Below are 25,432 nucleotides of genomic sequence, written 5' to 3' on the forward strand. Positions count from 1 at the left end.
AAAATAAGAGAAGAAGAATTACTTTGATGTTGCGACTTTTCGACGATCTTGATTTAAAATGACTTACGTCGAGCGTAAAATTGTGTGTCCTCTCTCTCATTAAAAATATTATTAAAAAGAAAAAATATAATTAATTGGTTAAATTTAACTAACAATGGATAAACAAAAAGAACAAACATCGCGAGAAAATAATTTTTAATCGTTGACAAATGTCTCGTAGACGTTTATCTATCAAAAAAATACGACACCGTGGGATTTTATTAAATAATTTAGACGATTTAAAATAGTAAAGCAAATTGTTAGCGCGCGCACGCACGCGTGTGCGTATGTGTGTGTGCGTGTATATTATAAATCGTCTTATCGATCTCAAATAAGAATTCTCGACTACTGTCCTCTTTCCAATACCAACATACATATCTATCTATCTATCTATCTATCAGTCTATCTATCTATCCATCTATCTATCTATCTATCTATCCTTCTACTCGTTGAGAATTAGAGAGGCCGTTTGCAGACGAATTAAACTCTTTCCTCTTATTCACCCTCTCTTACTCCTTCCATTTTCTCCTTTGATGTAAGAAGTGCTATAGATCTCATATATCGCGTAGTTACACGCAATCCCAAGTTTCTATTTCTTAAACTCTTTCGTATTTATCCGTGTATTAGTTAATGTTAATGTGCATCCTCTATTCACCAATACATAATCCATATAATCTTATTCGTTTATCCTAATGCAACTAACACATACCTACAATTGCGTATCCGTGTATCTGTTCTATGCTCGATCATCTATTCATCTACGTGTATGAGTAATTGTCAAAATATATATATGCACCAATGTATATATGTGCTTGATCGTGTATTTATCCACCTGTATGTGTATGTGTGTGTGTGTGAGTCTGTGTGTATGAGTCTATTTATTTTTCTTTTTGTTTTTTCTTTCTTTCTTCTCTTCCTTTTTTTCTCTTCTTCTTCTTCTTCTTCTCTTCTTTTCTACTGCAACGAGCGAAGAAAATCTTTAATGCGGAATACCCCTCGAACGTTGAAGAAGAACGAAAAAAGGAGAAGAGAACGATAAATTACAAAGTAAGGAGGCTACTACCTCCTCCATCGACGAAAGGAAGCCGGCCCCCTCCCCCCCTCTCTCTCTTTCTCTCTTTCTCTCTCTTTCTGTTGTACAGGAATCATCACGGTAGCGAACGAGGAGCGTTCGCGTGGCGCGAACCGAGCGCTGCAATTAGATAAATTATTCCACCTATATAGATCTTTGAAAGAGAGAAAGAGAAAAAGAGAGAGAGGAGAGAGGGAGAGAGAGAGAGAGATGGAGGGAGGAGGAAAGAGGGAGAAAAAGAGGGGTGGGAGAAGTACTACACTGCGACGAAACGCGATGCGCATGAGTATAAGAGAATTTAATCTAAGAACCACTCGCGAAGTCGTCACGCCATTTTTAACGACTACTCTAATCAACCATAGGGTTTCATGCTTTCCAAAACTTCGCGATTAAATGCGATTTTTCTAAATATGTTTTTTTTTTCTTTCCTTTTTTCATACGAAGAAATATACAATTTAAATGTTCCTTTCTGTATTAGTAACAATAATCAGTTATATTTTTATCGAATCGATATATCGTTTCTATTTTATCGCACAACTAGTTAACACACACACACACACGGGGGTTTTGATGAATAATGAATGATTCGAGTACTAAAATCATACGTAAATGAAGCATTTTTTGTGTTTTGTACTTCTTCGCACTTTCAATCAATTACTTTTATCATTTGTGCAAATATTTATCGAGTAAATATTTTCAAACGAATGTTTCTTTTTTTTTTTTCTTGTTCTTTTCCTTTAAATGCAATCGGATATATCTATCCTTAACTTAATTAATTATTTTGCATAAAACGAAAATATATATATTTTTGTAGACAAATTCTGATAATATAAAATTATCGTAAGAAATTAATGAATAATAAAGGACAAGATAAAATGAAACGATAAAAATGAATAAACTAACGCGCCGAACCTTTTATCATATATTAAATAATGTGTCGTGTTAAGTGAAGAATAAATGACGACGACGATTTGACGTCATGTAGACAAGAAAATGGCGTTGTCACGACTAGAGTAGTAGGATAGCCGTCGACAGGATTAAGTAGTCTTTGAATAAGAATACAGTACTATATAAGAAGACACTCTCCCTATCTCTCTCCCTCTATCTCCCACTCTCTGTGTCTTCTTTATTTCGTCCAGATCGTTCTTAGAAATCCATCGTAGAAATTGCGATGGTCGCAGCGTGTTGAAGTTGGTTTGTGTGTGTCTGCGTGCTGACTATTGGATCTACCTTTAACGTGGACCAAAGCTAACAATGAAACTGAGAGAAAAACGATCCGTCGAGAGGACGCGAAACCGAGAGGGAGAGAGAGAGAGAGAGTGAAAGAGAGTGAAAGAGAGTACCACACGATGGGTTTCTTCGCGCGCCGCTTAACGACGATTTCGATCGTTTACGACTTTAATAATTTAGGCACGGGGTATGCTCGCGAAGCTCGACACGTTTTCGCTCGTAAACCGCAAGACTAAATCCGTATTTATGGGGAAGAGAAGGCAGTCCAGCACCACCACTCTCTTTCTATCTCTTTTTACTTATTTCTATCTCTTTCCTCTTCTCTCTCTCTCTCTCTCTCTTTCTCTATCTCTATCTTTCTTTTCTACACATACACGGGTAACACACAAACAGAGAAACAAACTCTGTTTCTTCTTTTCGTCTCTTATTCGAAAAATACCGAGACTTATGGAAGAAAAAGTTCGTGCGCGCGCGTCATGTGTGTATGTGTGTTTATTTACCTACGACGAACTCTCGTTTTTTTTCCCCTTTTTTCTTTTTTTTCTTTTTTTTTGATGGCATCTTTCTTCTTTCTTCTCTCTTCTCGCACGATTCGGTTTATAATGCATCGTTTCTCTTTTCGATATTTAAATTTTACACGAATTCTGACGCGTCCTCGTATCCAACGTGTCGGTCAGTCGATATTTGAATTTTTTTCTCAAAACGATACTCTCGACGATATTACAATCACCACGACCACCACCACCATCACCACCACTACCACCATCGATGCAACAGACGACATTTGTAATCCGCTATAGTATCTTTGAGAATCGATATAAAGAATATATCGTTCGTAGTTTTTCTTTGATTTTTTCCTTTTTTTTTTCTTCAACTGGTTCCACTTCTTTTACTCTTCGTTTTAAGCATCTTTATATATCTGTGTATATGTGTGTTTATTATAAATTTATTCTTAATGTTGGATGACTTACCAAGAACGCAGATAGTAGAACTCATCTACCCTCCTTCTTCTCACTTAGATCCTAAAACAGAAAAAAATAATACGAAAAATTACGATCGGTTTCGAGACGTACGAGACGATTTTAAATTAATCGAAAAATATAAATGAAAGGGGAAAGAAAATTTTTTTTTTTTCTTCTTTATTTTTCTTTTTTTTCTTTTAAATAAACGACAATCATTATCCTTGAACTTTAACGATAATTAAAGAAATGATCGATAGTTCAATTCCAAATAAATTTGCATTAGCAGATGCAATCAACGGTTTTACAAAGAAACCGGATAATTGATTGGAAAAGCCTAGATATACAAGAGAAACCAATTAAACGAGTCTCATTTACATTACCAAGAAGATACTAACTAACACTTTCCTCGTTCTTATTCATTCGTATCTTTTTCACGCAACGAAATGAATAATTCTAATCGTCGTCATGGGTTATTACGACAACGACAACGACGACGATGTATAATATTCGTGGAAATGTTATCGAACGTTCTAATTATTAACTATGATTGAATCATCCTTCCATTTTAATGTGTCATTTAATTAAATGTTACCTGTCAATAAATTACTAATTTATTTTCAAACAAAATATGGGAACCAAACGAATGATATATATGTATAATAATAACATGAACGGTTATTCCAATTTTCTAGCTAAAATTACAAATTGCAAAAAAATATTAAAAGAAAACGAGATGTTTGTCATCCTGTCGGAAATATTTGTTAAATAATATCTTTAAAAATTAAACAACAACAAAATATTGTCGTTCGAACAATCGGTAATAAATAACGATTATTATTTCAAAGTAAAATTAAAAATCAGAAAAAGAAACTATTCAAAGAGAGAGAGAGAGAGATAAGGGGGATTTAATATAAAATTAAAAGATAAGGAATTTTTAATATAAAATATTAAAAGATAAGCCCTGTGTCGTAAATACATTTTTGTTTTAAATTCAACACAACACAAAATACCGTTACAAGCGAATGATTATTTTTAATTTCCTGTAATATAATAAATAACAAAAAATATTCTTTTTAAAATATACAAAAGACAAGAGAGAGAGATTGCTCCAACAATTAATGCAACCCTATTCAAAGAATACCTTTGAAATTGAATGACGAACAATGTTATGCAAACGGTGATCAATGACAAAAGAGTTAGTTTTAATTTTCTGTAATTAAAAAAACACAAAAAAGAAAATATATAATGCGTACAGAAGACAAAGGGCTGTTGATTTGAACGAGGACTAAAGTGACGTTGGTAGCTAAAGGGCTTCGTAGGAAAGAACATAGGAAGTGTTAGGAAAGAAAGAAAGAAAGAAAGAAAGAAAGAAAAAAAGAGAGAGAGAGAAAGAAGATACCAGGGGAATCGTCGAGGTACAATTAAAGCGACATTAATTAATTGTTAGCATAACAATGCATGCGTGTCTGGGAGGCACGGATGGACGGATGTGTAAAAGGGGGCCCGACTGGTTGGGCCTTCATAAATTTACATGTCTTTCGCCGCGAGAATCATTTTTTATAGCCGTTAGGACAAGAAAGAAAGAAAGAATGCGAGAGGAAGAGAGAAAGAGAGAGAAATAACATACAAAGAAAGAAAATGTCAGATGAGTGAGAAAGAGGTTGTGGACCTACAGCAACGTTTGGGTCCCGTATTACGAGTCACTGCTATGGTGTTGCTTATAATAATCATCGACATCTCTCTCTCTCTCTCTCTCTCTTTCTTTCTTTTTTTATTTCTTTCAACGTAGAACAGACCACGAAGGTCGACCTCGTTATCCGAAGAACGAAATTGACTTTACACGTTTCTTCTTTTACAGATTCAAAGAGACATCGTCATCGGTATTACTCTGACGAAGCAAGATCGTTAAAGATGAACTATGATTTGAACTTTGCTTATTTTATTTTTATTTCTTTTTCTTTTTCTCTTATTCTCTCTCTCTCTTTCTCTCTCTCTCTTTCTCTCTCTCTCTCTCTCTCTGTCTCTTTCTTTCCCTCTTACTATCTCCCTTTTTCTATGCTTTAACATTCACGATTAGTTTCTTTTGTAAATCGATTGTATGTAAGTAAAGTGTATTATATATTATACATACAGTTTCATACTTGAATTACCGTATACACATACTTTCCAACGATCCACTCCTCTAAATCTTGTGTTTTACATGTTCGTCGTCATACTGTTCACGCTCGTTAACTTTCCCCTGATTTATTTCCGATACTTATTTGCGATACCATAAAATGGAGGAAAAGTGTCGATGTTATAATTATAAACACGCGATAAAAAATAATCTTTCTTTTTTTTATTATATTATTATTTAATAAATAAACTCGCTGACACGAGTGACACCTTTTAATCATTTTTAATTTTGTATCGTATTAATAAACTTATCTTTCGATCGAGAAAAAAGAGATGGGGAGAGAGAGAGAGAGAGAGAAAGGGGAGGGGGAAAGGAATATTTAGCTTAATCGATAAACGTATTATAGATATATCCAAAAATGTGATATCATTTAATCGAAACTGATTGAAGATAATTTTAACTAACGAAAATCTTGTTATTTCTTGCATAACAAATGCGAATTTATTTGATCTCGCGATCCGCGACTATTTTCGTCTTTGTCTCTATGTATTATTGTGTATTATGTATGTGTGTGTGTGTATGTACATAGAGATGGTCGATCTTTGAAAATTTCGAAAAATTCCGTCATGGAACGAGAGATGGAAAGAGAAAAGTCCATCCTGTCTACTGGACGAGCAGGTTTTAGAATGGCTCTGAGATGGAACAAGAGAGAATAAGATAGAAAAGAAGAAAGAAAAAGAGAGAAAGAAAGAAAGAGAGAGGGGTAGATAAACAGATAAAAAGGAAGAAAGAGAGATACGCGATTGTAAGGCGAGACCATGGAGAGAAAACGTGGGTGGTTTAATAGGCAGAGTCTATAGAACGGTTATTTTTAATGTCGCCTTTTCTCTATCGTCCATGAGCCCGTATAGAATAAGATAGAACGAGAAAGAAAGCATGAAAGAAAGAAAGTAAGAAAGTGAGAAAGAAAAGAATACGTAATCGTTGATGCAGGTGCCACTGAAATGCAACTGGACGCTTCGATTTGTTCATAAATGTAAAATATAAAAGTACGTGTTACGACTCAACTTAATATATAGTACATATATATATGTATATGTGCGTACGTATATATATATATATGTAAGTATGCATGTATGTATGTATTTATGTATGTTGTATGTTGGGGTGTAGGGGGTGTGTATGTATGCATGCTCCGTTTTCCTTCTTATAAATATAATAGGTATAAAGAGAACGATGGGAAAAAAAAGAAGACTCGCGGCAGGTTAGTACTCGTGGAAAACTTTAGGCATTATTACATCGATATTAGTTTGTCCTAAGGCACTTTCCTTTCGCTTAAACGAGCTCGTTGCACTATTTCCTATCTTTCTTTCTTTCTTCCTATCCTTTTCCCTCTCTCTTTCTCTATGGGCTAGTAGTACTTTAGCCAAAAATAATATCCCCTATATTTGCCGGCACCGTTCTATATTTTAACATTTCTCTTATTTTTTTGTTTATTCTTTCCTTTTCTTTCTTATTGCGCGATTAAAATCTATTTCTATTTATTCGATCGATATTTTGTAGAAAATATTTTGCTATCTACATAAATTATAATTTATTAATATTTCAATTAAGTGGTTTTAGTATTTATAATCTAAGTAGGATTGCATCAAGGTTTGATATTCTCTTATAAATATTTAACATTGATTTTAAATGCTAGTGTAATGTTTTTATTAATAACGTATTTATATTTTATCATATATACAAGACATCTATTAAAAATATCAAAAATATATTGTTAAATATTAATCCAATAAATATATCACTCATTCAAATCTACTCTAAAAATAGTATCCACCATATTCTCTGATACGATTTTTCTTTTTCATTGAACCTTCATTCTTACTCTTTTATTTATTTTATTAGTATTTTGTAAAATATATTACAACTATATAAATTAATATAAAATGCTAATAGTGTTGTGCTATTATGCATAGTAATGCTATAATAATACACTGACATTTTATTATAAACACGGATTATTTGTTAAAACAACTTATACCAAAAAAATATTTAAAAATACCGGCTCCTAATAAAATCACTCACTCGATGGAATCAATTTGAGAAAAAATAAAATAACAAAATAAAAAAAAAATAAAAAAAGAATATAAAGAGAAAACGTCGTGTCGTAGCTTGAAAATAAACGTTTAGATTCGTAATAATTCGCTTGGAAATAACGAAAGAAATAACGAAAGAAAGGAAGAATGAAAGAAAGAGAATGACGACAGTAAAGGTGTCTATCGATAAAATAACACTTTCCTATCACGATTTATCCTTTATGAGTTTGTCGTGCTAAACGATAGAAAATATACATTCACGCGCGAATCGACATTTCCTAGGCAGCACATAGGAATATCGAGATAGTTTTGAAATCGTTTCGTGCATCGAGTATATTCACCCGCGGGAATTATCGAATTTGATATATTCATTACTACCATAACGGGAGACAGTAGGTATTACATATTCCTGACAAAAATCTAAGAACAGTTTTACGGTCGATTTTACAATTTCCCCTTGAGGGTAGTAGACATAGTGATCCTGTTTTCTATATATATATATATATATATATATATATATATATAGTTTCGTTCACTTCCAAAAACTTTATATTGGAATTTCGAAAGCTCTTTCTCTTGCATTTTTTCTCTTCTCTTTTTCTTTCATTTTTTAAGAGAAAGAGAGAAAGGGGAAGAGAAAAAGTGGACGTATTTCATTCAAAATTCCGGCATTATCGTAGTCGTCGTCGTCGTACGCCATTGTCCTCTTCGTGTCCGAAGGTTGACACACAAACACGCGCGTCCACACACATCCACACTCATACATACACATATAGACAAACGTACACACTGAAACGTACTCACTCACGCACTCAAGCACCTATCCACGTAAGGTTCATACACACATTATGCATATAAGAATATACATAAAACACAGAACGGTTTACTATAGAATGAGATAGAAGAGAGAAAGAGAAAGAGACAAGAGAGAAATTTATGCGTGGGCGAAACGAGCAACCGAAGCTCACAAAGTGGACGTATCTCGCCTCGCCTCGAATTAATAAACAGCAACAAATGACCGCCTACGTCCGCCCCTTTCTCCGTCACTGATTTCATCGTTCTGGTAGTCGATCCGTAAAAGATCTCTCTCTTTCTCTCTCTCTCTCTCTTTCTTCCTCTCTCTGTTTAAAAAATTTTTGTTCTTTCTTTCAAGAGAGTAAGTTCCGTCCTCTCGATCGCGAGACCGCCCGCAGCGACCCTCCGCGAACGGATTCAAACCGGAGGATCACCTCCTGGACAACGATCGTTACCGATCTCTCCTCCCATACTTCCAAGCGCTTTCGATTTTACCAGATGTCGTAAACTCGCAAAAGGACGTGCCTTGTTGTATTCATTCCTTTTCTCTTTCTCTGTCCCTTTCTTTTCTCTCTCTCTCTCTCTCTCTCTTTTACTTTCCTCCTTCAGTAATTCTCTCTCTGTCTTTCTTTCTCTCTCTTTCTCTCTCTCTCACTCTCTCGTTGGTGTACGCGCGAGTATGCGCGCGTAAATCTTTTCGCATAATGACGTACACTCTCCGCTTTCCTTTTTATATTATTTTTTTATTTATCCTCTTTCTTAAACCCCCCTCCCCTTTCCCTATCTTGTTCTTTTTTTTTTCTTTTTTTATTTGTCTTCTTCTTCTTCTTATTTCTCTTCGACATTTTTGTAAGTATACAAATTTATTATACACCTCTTCGTAGATACGTTGTTGCTATTCGTATTCTTAAAGAATCATGTTTTATACTATGTAGTTTAAATGGTAAGTACAATGTTGTTCATACTTTCTTTTTTTTCGTTTATTCTAATATTATACTACTTTTGTTTTCCAATGATTTGGCATTGATGTACGTACGTAAAAGAAAAATTCGTTTTATACCATCGTGTATTAATACGTTGTTCATTATTCTCTTAACTAATTCGATTTTGAAAACTTTCAAAACTTTGTACAATTTAGTAATTATTTGATCATACAATAACATTTTAACTTTTAACAAATATTCAATCTTGTGTAATCTACAAAAAGGAAAACAATATAACTCTACGTAAATCTGTTGTTACTTATTCAATTAAAAAATTAAAACCTGCCAATAGAAATATGATTTAAACCAATTTATTTAAATTTCCTTACACTTTTGTAGTTTTTTAATGGTACATTTTAATATCATTCTAGTTTGTTCGTGGTAAGAATTTAACGTTGTTGTGAATTATCGATCCCCACGTAACAAGGATGGAATGAAAGAATGAAGTAAAGGAAGTAACGAAAGTAGCAAGCCTTAAAACGTCGGTTTCAATGCGCTCCCCCAGCTAGGCTGAACAACATTGTTATGTAATTATTCTACCTTTACACGATTTTCTTTTTACTAGCAACTTTATACCCACGATATTACCTCAACTCGTAAGGATTCTGTACAGCTCATACTATTTTAAAATCAGTACGACGAAACCTCTATATGGATTTTCTAACTTATTGTTAATAATGCTGATTTATTTTGATCAATCAATCAATCGATCGATCGATCGATCAATCTCATCAAATATTTTAAGCAAAACTTATTAAAAATTCACCAACCAAAAAAGAAAAAGAAACATTCCACAATTCAAGGTCTCATTACGATAGTATTGAAAAAAAACAAATTAATTTAACAAATATTCGTTAAATATTTCACAACTATCATTGACACAATCATTGATTTTATTTTTATCTTACTTTGTCTACTTTTCTATTTCTATTTCTCTCTTCCAGCAATCCACCCACCTATCCCCCGGTCTCATTCTGTTTTTTATTCTTCTAAAAATATACGCGTAGAACTGAATGAATAATTACAAATAATTAATCGCCTAATCTTTCCCAACAATCTCAGATATAACGATCGATATTGTTTCTATATTATTTTGTATTCTTGTCTCTCTCTCTCTCTCCCTTTCATATTCTTCTAGTAGCATACGCGTTGAACTGAATAATTACAAATAACTAATCGCTAAATATTTCTCAACAATTTTAGATTATAACGATCGATATTGTTTTTATTTAATTTTTCTATTCTTTCCTCTCTCTCTCTTTCTCCTTTATTTCTTTTTTAATATTTTCCCCCTTGCATACGCATAGAAATGAATAATTAAAGTCTATCTATACGATCGGCGCCAGTTTGATCATAATTATCGTGCTATGCGAGTTAACCGGACTAACGTAAGATCGATCGTAGATCTTGAAAATGATCAAGGTGGACGCACGTTTCTCTCTTTCTCTCTCTCACACTCTCACTCTCTCTTTCTCTTTCTCTTTCTATCTTTCTTTTTCTCTTTATCTATCTTATGGCATACCTGAGTTCTGTCATGCGATCGCGAGACAAGAAAGAAATGTATGTAAGTAAACGGTGCTTTATGGCTCGTGCTACTCTCCTCGTGCTTTACGACATACACTCTCTCTTACAACTAAGTGTGTACAAAGTGTAAACGGAAGTTTTTACCCCTCCCTCCCTCCCACCTGTCGTTGACTTTTACCTTTCGGCATTGATCTCGCTTAAATATAAATCAAACCTCGTGCTATCTCGTGCAAAACTTCGGGTTACCATACGCGCCAAAAATTTCAATCGTTTTTATACGACGTACGGATCGAACGTTTTTCATCTTCTTTTTTCTCTTTATTTTTTTTCTTATTATTTTTATCACTCCGCATTCGTACATAAGAGATTATTAAATTTCTCTTCTGGTTATACGATGATAATAATAAATAGCCGACATCGTCATCGCAAATTGTCTCCCGTCGAATGTCTGATTGCAATGACAAATAATTTACAAGATTCCTCTCTCTCTCTCTTTCTCTTCGTGCATGTTAAAAGATTGAATATAGATAATAAAAAAAGAAAATTAAAAAACAGACGGGATAATTTAAAAAAATAAATCTTCCTTTTTCGCGCCTTGAGATGAGAATGAAGCGAGAGAAAGATAAAGAAGAATGGAAAGAAAAAACAGAGAGAGAGAGAGAGAAGTAGAGAGGTAGATAGGTGAGAATGTCATTCATAAAATATCACGATGTAAAGAAAATTTCGTTCAAGAGGATATTAAATCGCACGGGTTGTGACTCTCGATCCATCCAAAGACGATTCGTCTTTCGACTCCGACCTTTAACCTTCGTCCACTCTTTCACGATGGCTGCGAAATAAACGAAAGAAGAAATCGTGAGAAGGAAAGAAAAAAGAAAAAAGAAAAAAAAGAAAAAGAACGAAGGATGGAAAGAAGGAAGAAGGTGTTGTTGTTGCAGAAATAGGAGGAGGACGAGGAAGAAGAGTTCATCATTTAAGATAAACGAGGGAGATGGATTGAAAAAAAGATGATTTTTATCCTTCTCGTCTCTATAGAAAAATAATAATGACGAGTGTCGAGAATTGCGATTTGCATTTCTAATTATCTCGTGGCACACGGCTGTTAATAAGTAATTAATGACAGAGGTCGAGCATGATCAAGGTGACGTAATCGCGAACGTTCGTAACAACGAACGTTCATCGATCGCCGATTAATCAACTTCTTCATTCCTATCTCCCTCCCTTCTCTCCCTCTCCCTCCCTCATTTCCTCTCTCTCTCTCTCTCTCTCTCTCTCTTTCTGTCCTTTTTTTTCTTTCCCTTTCTATTTTTTCTTCTCCGTTTCATGCGCACCTGCGCCATGCATGCGAGAACTCTTTTACACGATAATGAAGAGTTGTCATCCGAAATTACGACTATTACGTACAAAATATTAGAACAATTTTTTATTGTTGTTCTTGTCACTCTAAACTATATACGTGTATGAATAATTTTTGTTTATTTTTTAAATAATTTTCAATCAACGCTCGAATAATTCGTTACGTTCGAATCGTTCGTTTTAATCGTTAACAGATTAGTGACTCATTTGTATAATGAGAATAATTATTTTCTTTTTTAATTCAAAATGAATATACGAATAAACGAATATTGTTTATTATTTGTAATAAATTTTGACACATTTCTCGTCTCTTTATTTTGTAAGATCATTTTATAATCGTACGAGTACGACTTCTCTTTTTTTTTTAATTATGAATGATTTCATATTATATATGAATATATATATATGTAAATATGAAAAAATTAATGTTTGAATAATTTACAATAAATTTATGTATGCGTAAATCTCGTTAAGAAAGAGACATACTTACTGCGTTCTAGTTAAACTTTATAGTTCGTTACTATGATTCTTACACGGTAATCGAGAAAGACTATGCACACTCGAGTTCAAATATGTACCAACACTACCATATAACTACCACATTTGCAATGTATAGAGAAAAAGAACTAAATAATGAAATGAAGAGAGTGAGAGTGAGAGGGGGATCGGGGGGGGTGGAGGGAAAGTAAGATATTAAATAAAACAAAGACCCAACGTTAGCTACTAGAAAAGATTTTCCTTTTTTATTTTTTCTCCATCGATCCGATCTATCATATCGATCTAAAACTACGCAATACCTATTTCCCACCCTCTCTCTCTCTTTTTAAACTGTAAATTACTCGTATCGAATGGAATAATTTTACGCGGCAAAAGAGGAAAAACAAAAGCAACGAGAGAAAGATATAAAGACGAAGAAAAAGAAAGAAGAAAGAAATAAATGATAAATAAAGAAACAAATAATACGGGAGTAGGTAGATGTGTGTACACTTAAGATCCAAACTAGTACAAACTAAACTAACAATATAAGTTTAATCCGTAGCATTGGACTATAATAACCGTCGGCAAGCTTAAGCCTTATACACATCTGAAATACCATATTGAACGTGCAACTAGGAAGATAAGAAGAAACATTCAATTCGTTCGCGCTATTAGAAATAAAGTGTTCAACAAATATAGTAAAAGAAAAAGAAAAAAAAAAGAAAGGGTAAAAAAGAAACTGAAAGTAAGAAAGTTGGAAGAAAAAATAATATATATATATATATATATATGACAGAAATGAAAAGTTAAATCCGTGTTCCACAACGTTTATATTTATACGAAACGACACGACCGTCTATAGTTGGCGCAATACTTTTGATAAAAAAAGAAATGCAACGACGAGTGACTGACTGGACATTCGAAGGTTGACCAATCTTCCATTCGCACGATCTGTCATACAAAACAAAAACGACGATGACGATGACGACGAGGACAACGACGATGACGATAATCAGAAACACAATGATATCTCTACCTACAGCGTACCGAATAATCTTCTTTAAGACGAGTAGACGATAAGATCCTTTTCATGATACTTCTCACAGAATCCTTCCTTCTCTCTTGAAAAACCCACGTACTCTTCCTCCACAAAATATTCGCTCACTTGAACTGGTAGGGGGGGGGAACAACTAGTAAATAATATTACCCGATATATATATATATATATATATATGTATATACATATACGTATATACATATACGAAGGTTTAAAATATAACGAATTTAAACACACGATGATCTAAATAGATCTATGTATACATATATATACATATAAAAAAAGATAAAAAGGTACATAGATATAATAGATAGATATCTAGATAGATAGTTAGTTAGATAGTTAGATAAGTATATAGAAACACGTATTGATATAAAATAAAAATAATAGAAACGAAAAAATGCAAAAATAAAAATAAAAAAAAAAAGACAAAAACTATGATTAAATTAAGGACGTGTCGGCGAGGGGATAAAAAAATAAGCGGTTAGCACGATATTATTATATCCGGTGGCGCTGCCGTCGACGACGACGACGACGACGACGACGGCAACGGCGACGACGACGTCGACGTCGACGAGGACGGTGTCGTCGCGCGACACACACGTGGTGGGGGCGTCTGCGGGCGCTACGGCAGAACTAAGGGGTTGTTTGCCCCGTCGCACGGCTCCGGGGGGTCTCACTAGCTTTTGCCACCCCACCACCCGAGCTATTTTGCATAGGGCCTGCGCGTCGAAGCCGTACCCCCGCTCCCCTTCTTCCCACCCACCCTTTCTCTCTCTCACTCTCTCTTCTTCTTCCTCCTCCTTCTCCTCTTCCTCTTCTTCTTCTTCTTTTACTTCTTCTTCTTAGCCCCTTCCACTTCGATATCAACGAGGAGAGGGAGGGGTACACTTCGATTTGTCGAATCCGCGTTTCGCGGCACTCTTGGCCTCCCGCGAAGGGAAAAGAGCTTCGATTTCTCCCAACCCCCACCCTCATCCTCACCCTCGCCCCTTCACTTCGCCCCCTCTTTCCCCCTTCTACCCACCTCTTTCATCCTTCTTTCTTTTTTCTATCTATCTATCTATCTATCTATATATCTTTCTTCTTTCTTTCTTTCTTTCTTTTCTTTTCTTTTTCCTGCTACCTTAGTCTCGTCTCGAGACTTCTTATTTATCTCGTTGCCCCGGCACGAGAACTCGTCTTCCTCATTTCCACCCTCTCTCGAGAGGCTGAATCTTCTCGGGGTACTACTACGTTTGACCTCGGCGGCTACTCAGCTTCCGTTACACGGTTATCTCCTCATTTTTAAACGGTACGAATATTGTTAAACATCCTATAGTAATTGTACCTCGAACAAATCATTTCGTTTGATTAGATTAATAATAACTAATAGGTAATGCAAAGGATCTTGTTTTTTTACTTTTTCATGAACATTTTGGAAGATTTTATTCCATCTACGTTGAGACGTAACGATTTATCGTTTTTATGTAATACGTGTACACGTATATACATTTAAAGGTCAATTTTTCCTTCTTGACATTTGCTTTTGAATTAGTATAACTCGATTCTTATGGTATAAAAACGTGAGGAGAATCGCGCGAAATATGAACGAATGAACGAACGAACGAGCGAACGAACGAACGTTTCGTTTGTATAGTTTTACGATCTTTTTTCTTTCCTATTTTTCATTTTTTTCCTCCCCCCCCATGCATCTTTTCTTGTTTCCTTTTTTCTTTCTTCTTTTCTTTCTTTCTTTTTTCGTAAGAAAGTCTCGTCGACGATTTTGCATTCGCGACGCCACCGACTTCGTATCCTTGGAAAGTAGATTTATGATCAGGGTCGATGGTTGCGCTTTGGTAAGAATAACTACCGTTCTTTCGTCGGAGAATTTAAATAATGGTCTCTAGTAGTAGTCCGGTGGATGTCTTATGAATCCTTTAGATTCGCGAAGAATGTAACTATTGAGAAAAAAAAAAGGGCAAAAAAAGAATTATGATTAAAAAAAAATCAATAAAAAAGAAAAAGAAAAAGAAAATAAATTCCCCATCTCTCCTCCCCAAAATTTCCCTCACCCAAAAAAAATTGTACGATAAAATGAACGAATTTAGTTATCAATCAGTCACAAGTTTATACATAATTCGAGTAAAATCAAGTATAGAGTAAATTATAATGTAGTTATAGGAAGTTGTTACAACAAGTTGCTGCAATAACGGAACGGTAGGACGAGTGTTGGCCAATCAACGAGATCGACGCCTACCAAAGGCAGGCAAAAGGGTTGCAGACTCGCAGATTCTGCGATAGGAGAGATGAGAAGAGAAGAGAAGAGAAGAGAAGGGTGGCGGTGAAGTTAGTTAACGCCTCCGCGGTAATTAAGCAACAGGAGCATAGTAGAATCCCAGTGGTGAGAGACAGTGGAAACTTTCATGGGTTTAAACTCCAGCCAATGGAGAGAGAAAGAGAAGGTACAGTTGGTAGGGAGGGCTGGTTAGCGCATGTATAATTAGCACTGAGTGAGACGAGAATAGAGAAAGACGGAGACAGAAATAGAATGAAAGAGAAGGAGAGAGAGAAAGAGAAGGTGCGAGAGGCTGAACAACTCTCGGTGGAGGACAGGGTGGAGTCACCCCATCGGCGCATGTGCCAGCATCCCTTGGAACCGGAGATATAATGTATTCATAACCGTAGCCGCCCAAACCATACCTGTTTTCTCAACCAACGCTACACTCTTCCTCTATCGATTTCCTTATTCGACCTTTTTTCTCTCTCTCTCTTTCTCTCTCTCTCTCTCTTTTTCTCTTATATCTATTGATTCTCAACGCGATCCTAGAAAAGTGAAACTTTATTTCGTTAAATATTCATGTTCATTGTTCGTCATTATTTTAACGAGCCAAAATATAAATATAAGTTAAATATTTTGTATAGAAAAATTTCATTACAAATCAAATATGTTTTATATCGTTAAAGTTTGTGTGCAAGGTGTGTTTTGTATTTTATTCGAAATATTATAATTTACGTACTTGTTATAAATGAAAATAATATATTTTACGATTTTCTGTATAATCGTCTTTTTCTTTTTGAGATACGCGCGATTACGTTGCATCGAAATTATTAGAATGCCATAATCGAAACGCTTAATTTCGATTTATACTCTTTCATTCGTTCTTAAAAGAAAATGATTTCCCTCCTTTGAACAATTAATAATAATAATAATAGAAGAAAAAAACAAATGAAGATAATTGTAGTCGATTTTGCATATTCTCATACATTCCTCATTAAAATGATAAAAAAGAAGAAAGTGATGAAATATAAAAAAAGAAAAGAAAAAATAAATTCGGAACTTATCGATCACGGTCATAACGAGAAACAAACATTAGAAGGAGCTTTCGAAAGGGGGACTATTTGCCGGATGGCTACTCTTCGATAAAGCTGGCCGTCGTCCAGGTAAACGCGACGACCACGACCACGACGACGGGATCGTGCATCGAACGAGATCGAGGGCGAGAAAAAGATAAAAAGAGGACAAACTGGAAAAGAAGAAAAAAGAAAAGAGAGAGAGAGAGAGAAAGAGAAAGAGAAAGAGATAAGGGTGGTTCTTTTGCGCGCGCGTTTTCTTCGCGTTCCGTGTTCCGTGTATTTTGGTCCGGATCCTAGATAACTCAGTGTGCTTTTCCGGATGCTTGAGCACGACACATGTCCCAACCGACTAGACTTTTCTTTCTCCCTCTTTTCACCTATACATATATATATATATATGTATGTTTGTATGTATGAAGTGTCCGGTTTGTGTCCATGTAGGAGGGTTGCAAAGGAAAAGAAACTCCCTATAGTGTGAAAATTTTCTCTCCCTCTCTCTCTGTTTCTCTCTTTCTCTTTTTCTGTCTTTTTCATTCTATCTCATTCGTTCTCATTTTGCGGCTAGAACAACCCTCTCTAGTGGGACACCAACCTACCTCGTCGTCTCTCGCAATTAGGAATGAGTTTTGCTCATCAACGCGCCTCCTACTACAATTCCCCGTTACCTTCCTTCCGTTCTTATATTATTTTCGACTAGAAATGATTCACGTGTACGAATACGCCACGTACAATACCGCTCAAAATTATTCTACTCCGTTAATAAATTCGAGAATTTCTTTTTTTTTTTTTGTAAATTTGAAATTGTTCGTTGTTTATTTTCGTGGTTAAATAATCAAAATAAATTGGATTTTATTAATATAATATATAAAAACGCGATTAAGGAACGAAATTGATAAATATTGTACAAAGTGTTTGTTAATTATTAAATTTTTAACTTCATCGCTTGCTTTCGATATCCTTACATTATTCTTCGCATTTTTCTTTTGCAGTAATTTTATTGAAAAGAAAAAGAAAAAATTATATAACACTGAATTATGGATCATAATAATACGTTTCGCGCTAATGAAGTTTTTCTTGATACGATAAATAATACATTCGGGATAAAAGTAATTAATAATATTATTTGTACGCGAACAATTGATTTCTTACGCGAATACTGAAGAAGAAAAAATAGGAACGAGGAATTCGTTCGTGCCAACTTTTTATTGTTTTTTTAACGTGGTCAAATAATTTTGACCGGTAGTGTATTTTATATGAGAAACAGCGGACCCTTCCATATTTCTCTGCGTAATTTCGTTTCACGGCCCATGCGACATTCTCTCTCTCTCTCTCTCTCTCTCTCTCTTATTTTCTCTTCAACATTAAACTCAATGCAGCCAGTTCGTGCGATTACACTCTCGTCATTTATATATATATATATGTATGTGCCTTTTGACGCAATTATGTTTCAGCCCTTATGACGTCTCGTTAATTTCATCAACCCACCCGGAGAGAGAAAAAGAAAGAAATCAGAAGGGCGAGAAGGAAGAAGAGGAAGAGGGCGAAAAGAAGGAGAATGGTGGTAGTGGTAGGGGGGAGGAAGGGGGGTTGAAAAGGGAATACATAAGATCGTTAGAAAAGTCGCACAAGAATTAGACATACTTCGATGATATCGAGAATGAATTTAAAATAACGAAAAGAAAAGAATAATAATGATAAAAAAGAAAAAAAGGAAGAGAAAGTGAAAAAGGAATGAGACAAACAAAATTTGTCTTCGCGAAGAAGAAGAGACTTTGACCTTTGGTAATTTTGGAAAGAAAGGTTCGTTGGTGGTATCGATCGATAGTAGTGGAACGCGTAAGCCATTTCCTTCCACGAAAACGCGTTTGTAAATAATTACGCGTTGGCTAGTAAAAGGGCTTCGAAGACTTGGGAATCCATGAAACGAAGTTCGTTTCGACGAACAAATTGATCTTCTTTCTCTTTCTTTTGTTTTTTTTCTCGCTCTTTCTTTCTTTCTTTCTTTCTTCCTCGGTTAAACGTAAAAATCATACGTGCTCGATAAATACGTGCACTAACTCGTAGTTTCCATTGTTCCGTGAAAAAAGGGTAAAAGTGTAATATATATGTAGGATTTTTAATAGGAAAAACAGTTTTATTATAATTTCTAATCGTTATTACAAAACGCAGATCCTCTCTCTTACAACGCTCAATACTCACTACTCTTTTGTCGCTCGTGCATTCATTCGTCGCATTCACACCGTCCTTTATTTCGTCCGTTGTATCAGGTTACTTAAAATCTAACCAATACCTATCGCCCTATACTAACAAACTAGCGTCTTTGTCAGTAAACCCAAAAGATAAGACGGCGACGCTTACCGTCTCCTACACTCGGCCATTCTGCAGCGGTATCTGTCCTCAGATACCGTTTCGTTTCACATTCATTCATTCGCATCAATTCCATTTACTCGTCTGCCACAATAATCACTAATCGTCACTCGACTCACTATCACTCAATCCGACGTTTATACTTTCGACCCACGGTTTCATGTGATCCGCCGATGTAGAAGTTTGTAAAGGGCCCTCCGATTCGCCTACCTTACGCACCACATATCGATCATTACGCAAGGCTTTTATTATCTGATACGGACCCAAGTATTTCGATGCCAGCTTCAAGCCTGGTGCCAATTGCGTTCGCTTGATTGCCACCAAGTCATCCTCGTTATATCGTTTTGCTTCCTTTCGTCGTTTGTTATATGTTTTTATATTTTCCCGCTGCACTTTCTGCAACTGGTCTCGAACAGCATCTCTGAGTTCATCGCGATCTTTTTGAAACTCCCGTAGCCACTCGGTCTCTATAATTTCTCGAATTTGTGGATCATTTCTTACTCTCATATGCACTCCAAAAAGGACGTTGAAAGCGGACGTCCCTGTGCTGCGATTTGGAACGGCATTTAAGCACTGTTGTGCCCTTCCCAAATATTTGTACCAGTCTTGGGGTTTTGGCGCCGCTAACTTGGTAAGAACAGGAATAAGGGTTCTGTTTATCCTTTCAACTTGCCCATTTCCCCTAGGCACACCGGTTGTAATTTTTACGTGCTCAATACCTTCTTCTTTACAATACTCCTCAAACTCACGCGCAGTAAAGGCGGTGCCGCGGTCCGATATGATCCTTCTCGGGTTTCCGAATATCGCCGCCTGCTTTCGAAGCCTATCTAGAGTTTCGGCTGTATTTGTTGACCGAACCGCGTACAACCACACAAACTTAGAAAAAGCATCTACTACCACTAAGATATGTCTATAATTTTTCTTCGTCGAATTTAGCGGTCCCAGATGATCTATGTGATATACGTCCAGCGGTATGCTGCCCTTTTCAATAGGATTAAGGAATCCTTCCTGTTTACCCTGTTTTCGTTCTGCTAAAATACAACTCACACAAGTACGTACAACCTTTTCAATTTTTGAACGCATATTCTGGAACCAATAATTCCGTTTCACTAACGTTTCCGTTTTTGCCGCCGAGAAATGCCCATTTTCGTGAACACGCCTAATTATTTCGGTGATCATTGATTTCGGTACAATTAATCGCATTTCCCCTTCGTCTTGTTTAAACAATAGGCCATACCTAATCTTATAATCATTAAGCTCATCTCGCTGCGCCAATTCGAAAAACTTCCTAAGTTCGTTATCGCTACGCTGCGCCCTACCAATCCTCACATTCACACTCTCATCGCTTTCATCTATTACCATGCTGGTCGGCAATGGATTCCGACTCAACGCATCGACATGCAACATACTTTTACCTGGTCTATGCTCTATCTCATATTGGAACTCTTCCAATAACAAAGCCCACCGAGCCACTCTCACACATAAATCCTTTTTATTCATAGTCATCGAAAATGCCTGACAATCAGTTACTATCTTAAACGGTATACCCAACAGATAAATTCTAAACTTCCGTAACGCTTTTATTATTGCTAACACTTCGAGCTCGTAACTAGTGTATTTCGCCTCAGTCGATGTAGTCTTACCACTCGCATAATAGATCGGATGAAATTTATCATTGTTTTCGTCGCGCTGCAATAAGATTGCGCCATATCCGTACATAGACGCGTCAGTATGTAGTTCTGTTTCGGCTCCAACCCTATATATGTTCAACACTGGTTTATTGCTTAAGGCTCGCTTCAACTGCTCTACTGCTTCTTTTTGCTTCTCCCCGAACTCAAATTTTACATCCGCTTTTAGTAGATCCGTTAATGGCCGCGCGATTAGGGAGTAATTAGCTATAAACTTTCTAAAGAACCCCGTTAGTCCCAGAAAACTTTGAATTTGCTTTACGCTCGAAGGTTGTGGGAACTTCATGACCGCCTCCGTTTTCCCTCTCGACGGCCTAATCCTTCCGTTCCCAATCACATGTCCTAAAAATTCCACCTGTGATTCAAGGAAACGACACTTCGACCACTTAATGTTTAGCCCAAATTGTCCGGCCACTCGAATTACCTCCTGTAAATATTCTATTCCAGACTCACGGTCTTTCGAGGGTATTATTAAATCATCCATGTATGTTAATACTATCTTTTTACCGATCAATTCCCTGAACGCAGCATTAATAAATTTTTGAAAAACTGCGGGAGAATTGCATAACCCAAACGGCACGTATAAAAATTCGTATTGCCCATCACAAACTATAAATGATGTGTATTTTCTGCTTTCCGGTTCCAATGGTACATGGAAAAACCCGTTTTTCAAATCCAACGTACTAAAAATATTTGCATTCTGAAGCGCGTCCAACTGATCGTCGATCAACGGAAGCGGATAACGGTCCTTCACTATTTTCTTATTTATCTTTCGGTAGTCCACGCAGAGCCTTGTACCACCGTCCTTTTTCTTTACTAGTACAACCGGACTCGCGTACTCAGATAACGATGGTTGAATAATACCGCTAGATAACCAATCACTGATGTGATTCTCTACCTCCTGCCTTTCCGACGGAGGTAAACGTCTTGGCCGCTGATAAACTGGCTCTTCGTCTTTTAGCATCAAACTCATTTTAACACCAACATCGCGCACTTTCACCGGATTATAGTTACTAATCAAGTCTACTACCAATTTTTTATGCTCACTCGACGGAATGTGCGACAGATCTAGCTCATTCGTATCATATACACAGTCTATCTTTAAAATTTCGACTACTTCCTCGCTGTTCTCCCCACTTCCCGACGGTTTGCTAATTGCAATTTTTCCCTCTCTAATATTAATATCCACCGTATCTAAGAAATCAGTTCCTAACAAAACAGCATGCTGCATCAATGTATCGGGTACCACGGAAATTTCAATGGTATATTGATTACCATCAATCTCAATACCCGCAAAGAATTCCCCTAACGTTTTATTTTCCTCCGAGCCTATTCCACGAAATCTGATCTCATTCGGTTTCAATCTAGGCGATCCTATTTGTATGTATTGCGCGGCTCGCATTAGAGATATATCGCTTCCGGTATCGATTAGCGCGTCGATTTTCTGACCATTGATTACTACTTCTTTGTAATACTTACCACGCACCGATCGCGAGATATTACATGAATCTTTGTTAGTAATACGGTTTCTAGGGCAATTAACCGCGATATGACCAAATTCTCTACATTCGAAGCACTTCGTACCTCTGCTCTTATATGGGCATTCCTCGCTAAGATGACTTATCGCACCGCAATTTTTGCACCTCAAACGGTTATCTGATACGTTATTTATCTTTCTTCTAATACTAGCGTCTATGTTGCTTCGATGTGTCGTCGAGTTATCCATCTTCGCCTGTTGCGGGCGTCCTTGTAGCGATATATGCTCGAACGCGCTCAGAAGGGACTCCTTCCTTTTATGACCATGCACCCTTGCCTGATCTCGTAGCGATTGATCTGGTATCCCAGCGATGACGAATTCGATCATTTCTTCCTCGTCGATCTCTATCCGGTTCGCTAATATGATCTTCTCATGGAAGTAATCGCTAAAAGACTCGTCACGCTTCCAAACACGTTCCTGGAACCTCGTTCGCAAGGTCATCTTGCTGATTCGCTGATGGAACATTTTTCGCAACTCAACTAAAAGTTCATCCACTGTGAGATGCAGGTATTCTCTCCGCGATCTAAACCACTCTAACGCTCGCCCCTTTAAACGCTGTACGATCATCACTTTCGCCTGGTCTTCGGTCAAATGATACATGTCACGCAGGTAGTTTACGTGGTCTTCCCATATTGTAAACTCATCTGCCTCCCCTTCAAAGTATCCAATCAATTCAGTAACAGCTTTTAAAGATAATTTATTTATCTCCGTTTGCGCAGGTGGCCGGTTCGCCTCTTCTAACCCGTACGACTGACCAATAGCAGGACTTTGTGTCCTTCGCAGGATCTCTATTTCCTTCCGCGCTAGTTCTACTTCTCGTTCCGCTATCTCTTTCTCTTTTCGAAAGATTTCCATCTCTCGTCTTAAAAGCGCAAGCTCATCTATACTCTCACTCACCGCGGCTACGGTTGTGTTCCGCGTTTCTTCGACATCCCTCCTCGCAATACTGTCTCCTATTACCCAATCTCCCGATGGATCAGCTTCCATAAGGCGGGCTATCAACTCGCTTTTAACACCTGTCGTGGCAAGTCCCAAAGTTGCCAACTTCTCCTTCAATTCCGATACCAAAAATTCCGAAGGCGCTTTACGTACGTCGCTCATGATTTTTTCTTCTTCTATACTGTTTCGCACACACAACTCTCTGTCACGCTGTTCACCGCTAATTCTTCACTATCACAAAGGTTCACACCAATTCACTATCGCAAAAGTTCACACAATTTCGCTATCGCAGTATTCGCTGTTGTCTTTCCGCAATCCTACTCTTCGCACGCTGTAGCTCTTCAATCCCGGACGAGCCCCCAATTTTGTAGGATTTTTAATAGGAAAAACAGTTTTATTATAATTTCTAATCGTTATTACAAAACGCAGATCCTCTCTCTTACAACGCTCAATACTCACTACTCTTTTGTCGCTCGTGCATTCATTCGTCGCATTCACACCGTCCTTTATTTCGTCCGTTGTATCAGGTTACTTAAAATCTAACCAATACCTATCGCCCTATACTAACAAACTAGCGTCTTTGTCAGTAAACCCAAAAGATAAGACGGCGACGCTTACCGTCTCCTACATATATGTGCATACAACTCTCTCTCCCTCTCTCTCTCTCTCTCTCTCTTTTTGTATATATAAATGCATATACATAAGTTATACGTTCGTACGATTACAAACGAAGATAACGTAATTGTAGCCGCAACCGTGACATGCTACACTGCAACAATTTCCTGTGCGACGGAGTATTTACACTGCTATAGAAAAGGGTTGAAAGAAAGAAAGAAAGAGAGAGAGTCAATTCGAGATGTTAAAACGCGATGCAGATTTATCGACTTAATTGTCGCCGTCATTTCGATGACGATAAAATCGATTTTCTTTTTGGTCCGTACGAAAAAATAAAACAAAAAAGAAAAAATAAAAGGCAGGCAAATTAAATATGACGAAACATAAGTAAAATATCAACAATACCTAGCGGCACAATCTTGATGAATATAATTAATCATAAAAAAGAGAGATATAATTACGGCATCGATATTTAATGACCGATGATGTAATCATCGTTGTAAATTATTCGAAATAAAATACGAGCCAACAAAAGAATTAATATTTCGTTTTGCCTTCGAGTGTAAAAAAAGAGAAAAGAAGAAAAGAAAAGAAAAGAGAAAAAAAAGGAAAGGGAAAATAATAAATAAAATAAAATATGAAAAAAAAAAAAAGAAAGAATCGATCGGGAAACACGTTTTAATACTCGCAATACGAAGAAAAAGTAGAAAACTCGTATAAGTAGAGATTATTTGAATAGACTCTACTCGGTGGTGGTGTAAAGACTCGACGGAGGGGGAAGAGGAGGAGGCGTCCAGACTGGCAAGTCCCGTGCGTAAAATTGCAAAAGTTAATAATCTCAGAGGTAGTGGTTGCCTCGTAGGGACGTAATAAGCTGTGACTTTAACCCCGATGCACGCGCAACGTGCACTTCTCGCTACCACCTAACCACCCACCCACCTACGAACCCGTGTGTGTCCACCCGTTTTCTCGAGCTTTGCCATTTTCTCTCTTTTTCTTTACATATAACATGTATATAATATATAACGTGAATGTATATATGCATTTGTATATATGTAGGTATAGATATGTGTATGTGTGTGTGTGTGAGAGAGTGCACGTGTACAATGTTAAGTTCGTATCGAGTTTCACGACAAGTATCACACGTGTACGTATGCCATAGATACTTTTAACGTGTTGGTGTGTGACTCGATGTTTTTAATAAGCGTTGGAGACTTGTGGAGAACGTAGGAAAGATATAGCG

The 25,432-nt window shown here is 36.5% G+C and overlaps 1 protein-coding gene across 8 annotated transcripts in view; it reads right to left on the reverse strand.

Moving 5' to 3' along the window:
* The window catches only part of LOC122516327 (zinc finger homeobox protein 3), a 394,212-nt gene that overhangs the window by 236,960 nt on the left and 131,820 nt on the right, over positions 1–25,432 (reverse strand). For 6 of the 8 annotated variants that reach the window (XM_043634051.1, XM_043634048.1, XM_043634047.1 and 3 more), the window contains one exon: positions 3,313–3,363. The gene's annotated coding sequence lies outside the window, so the exon portion shown is untranslated. Of the gene's footprint in view, positions 1–3,312; positions 3,364–13,697; positions 13,827–25,432 lie in introns of those variants that run through there. The other 2 variants (XM_043634054.1, XM_043634055.1) reach the window with 1 other exon arrangement.

This window comes from Polistes fuscatus, unplaced genomic scaffold, assembly GCF_010416935.1.
Source record: "Polistes fuscatus isolate 324 unplaced genomic scaffold, CU_Pfus_HIC Scaffold2, whole genome shotgun sequence".
NCBI classification, from domain to species: Eukaryota; Metazoa; Arthropoda; class Insecta; order Hymenoptera; family Vespidae; genus Polistes; species Polistes fuscatus.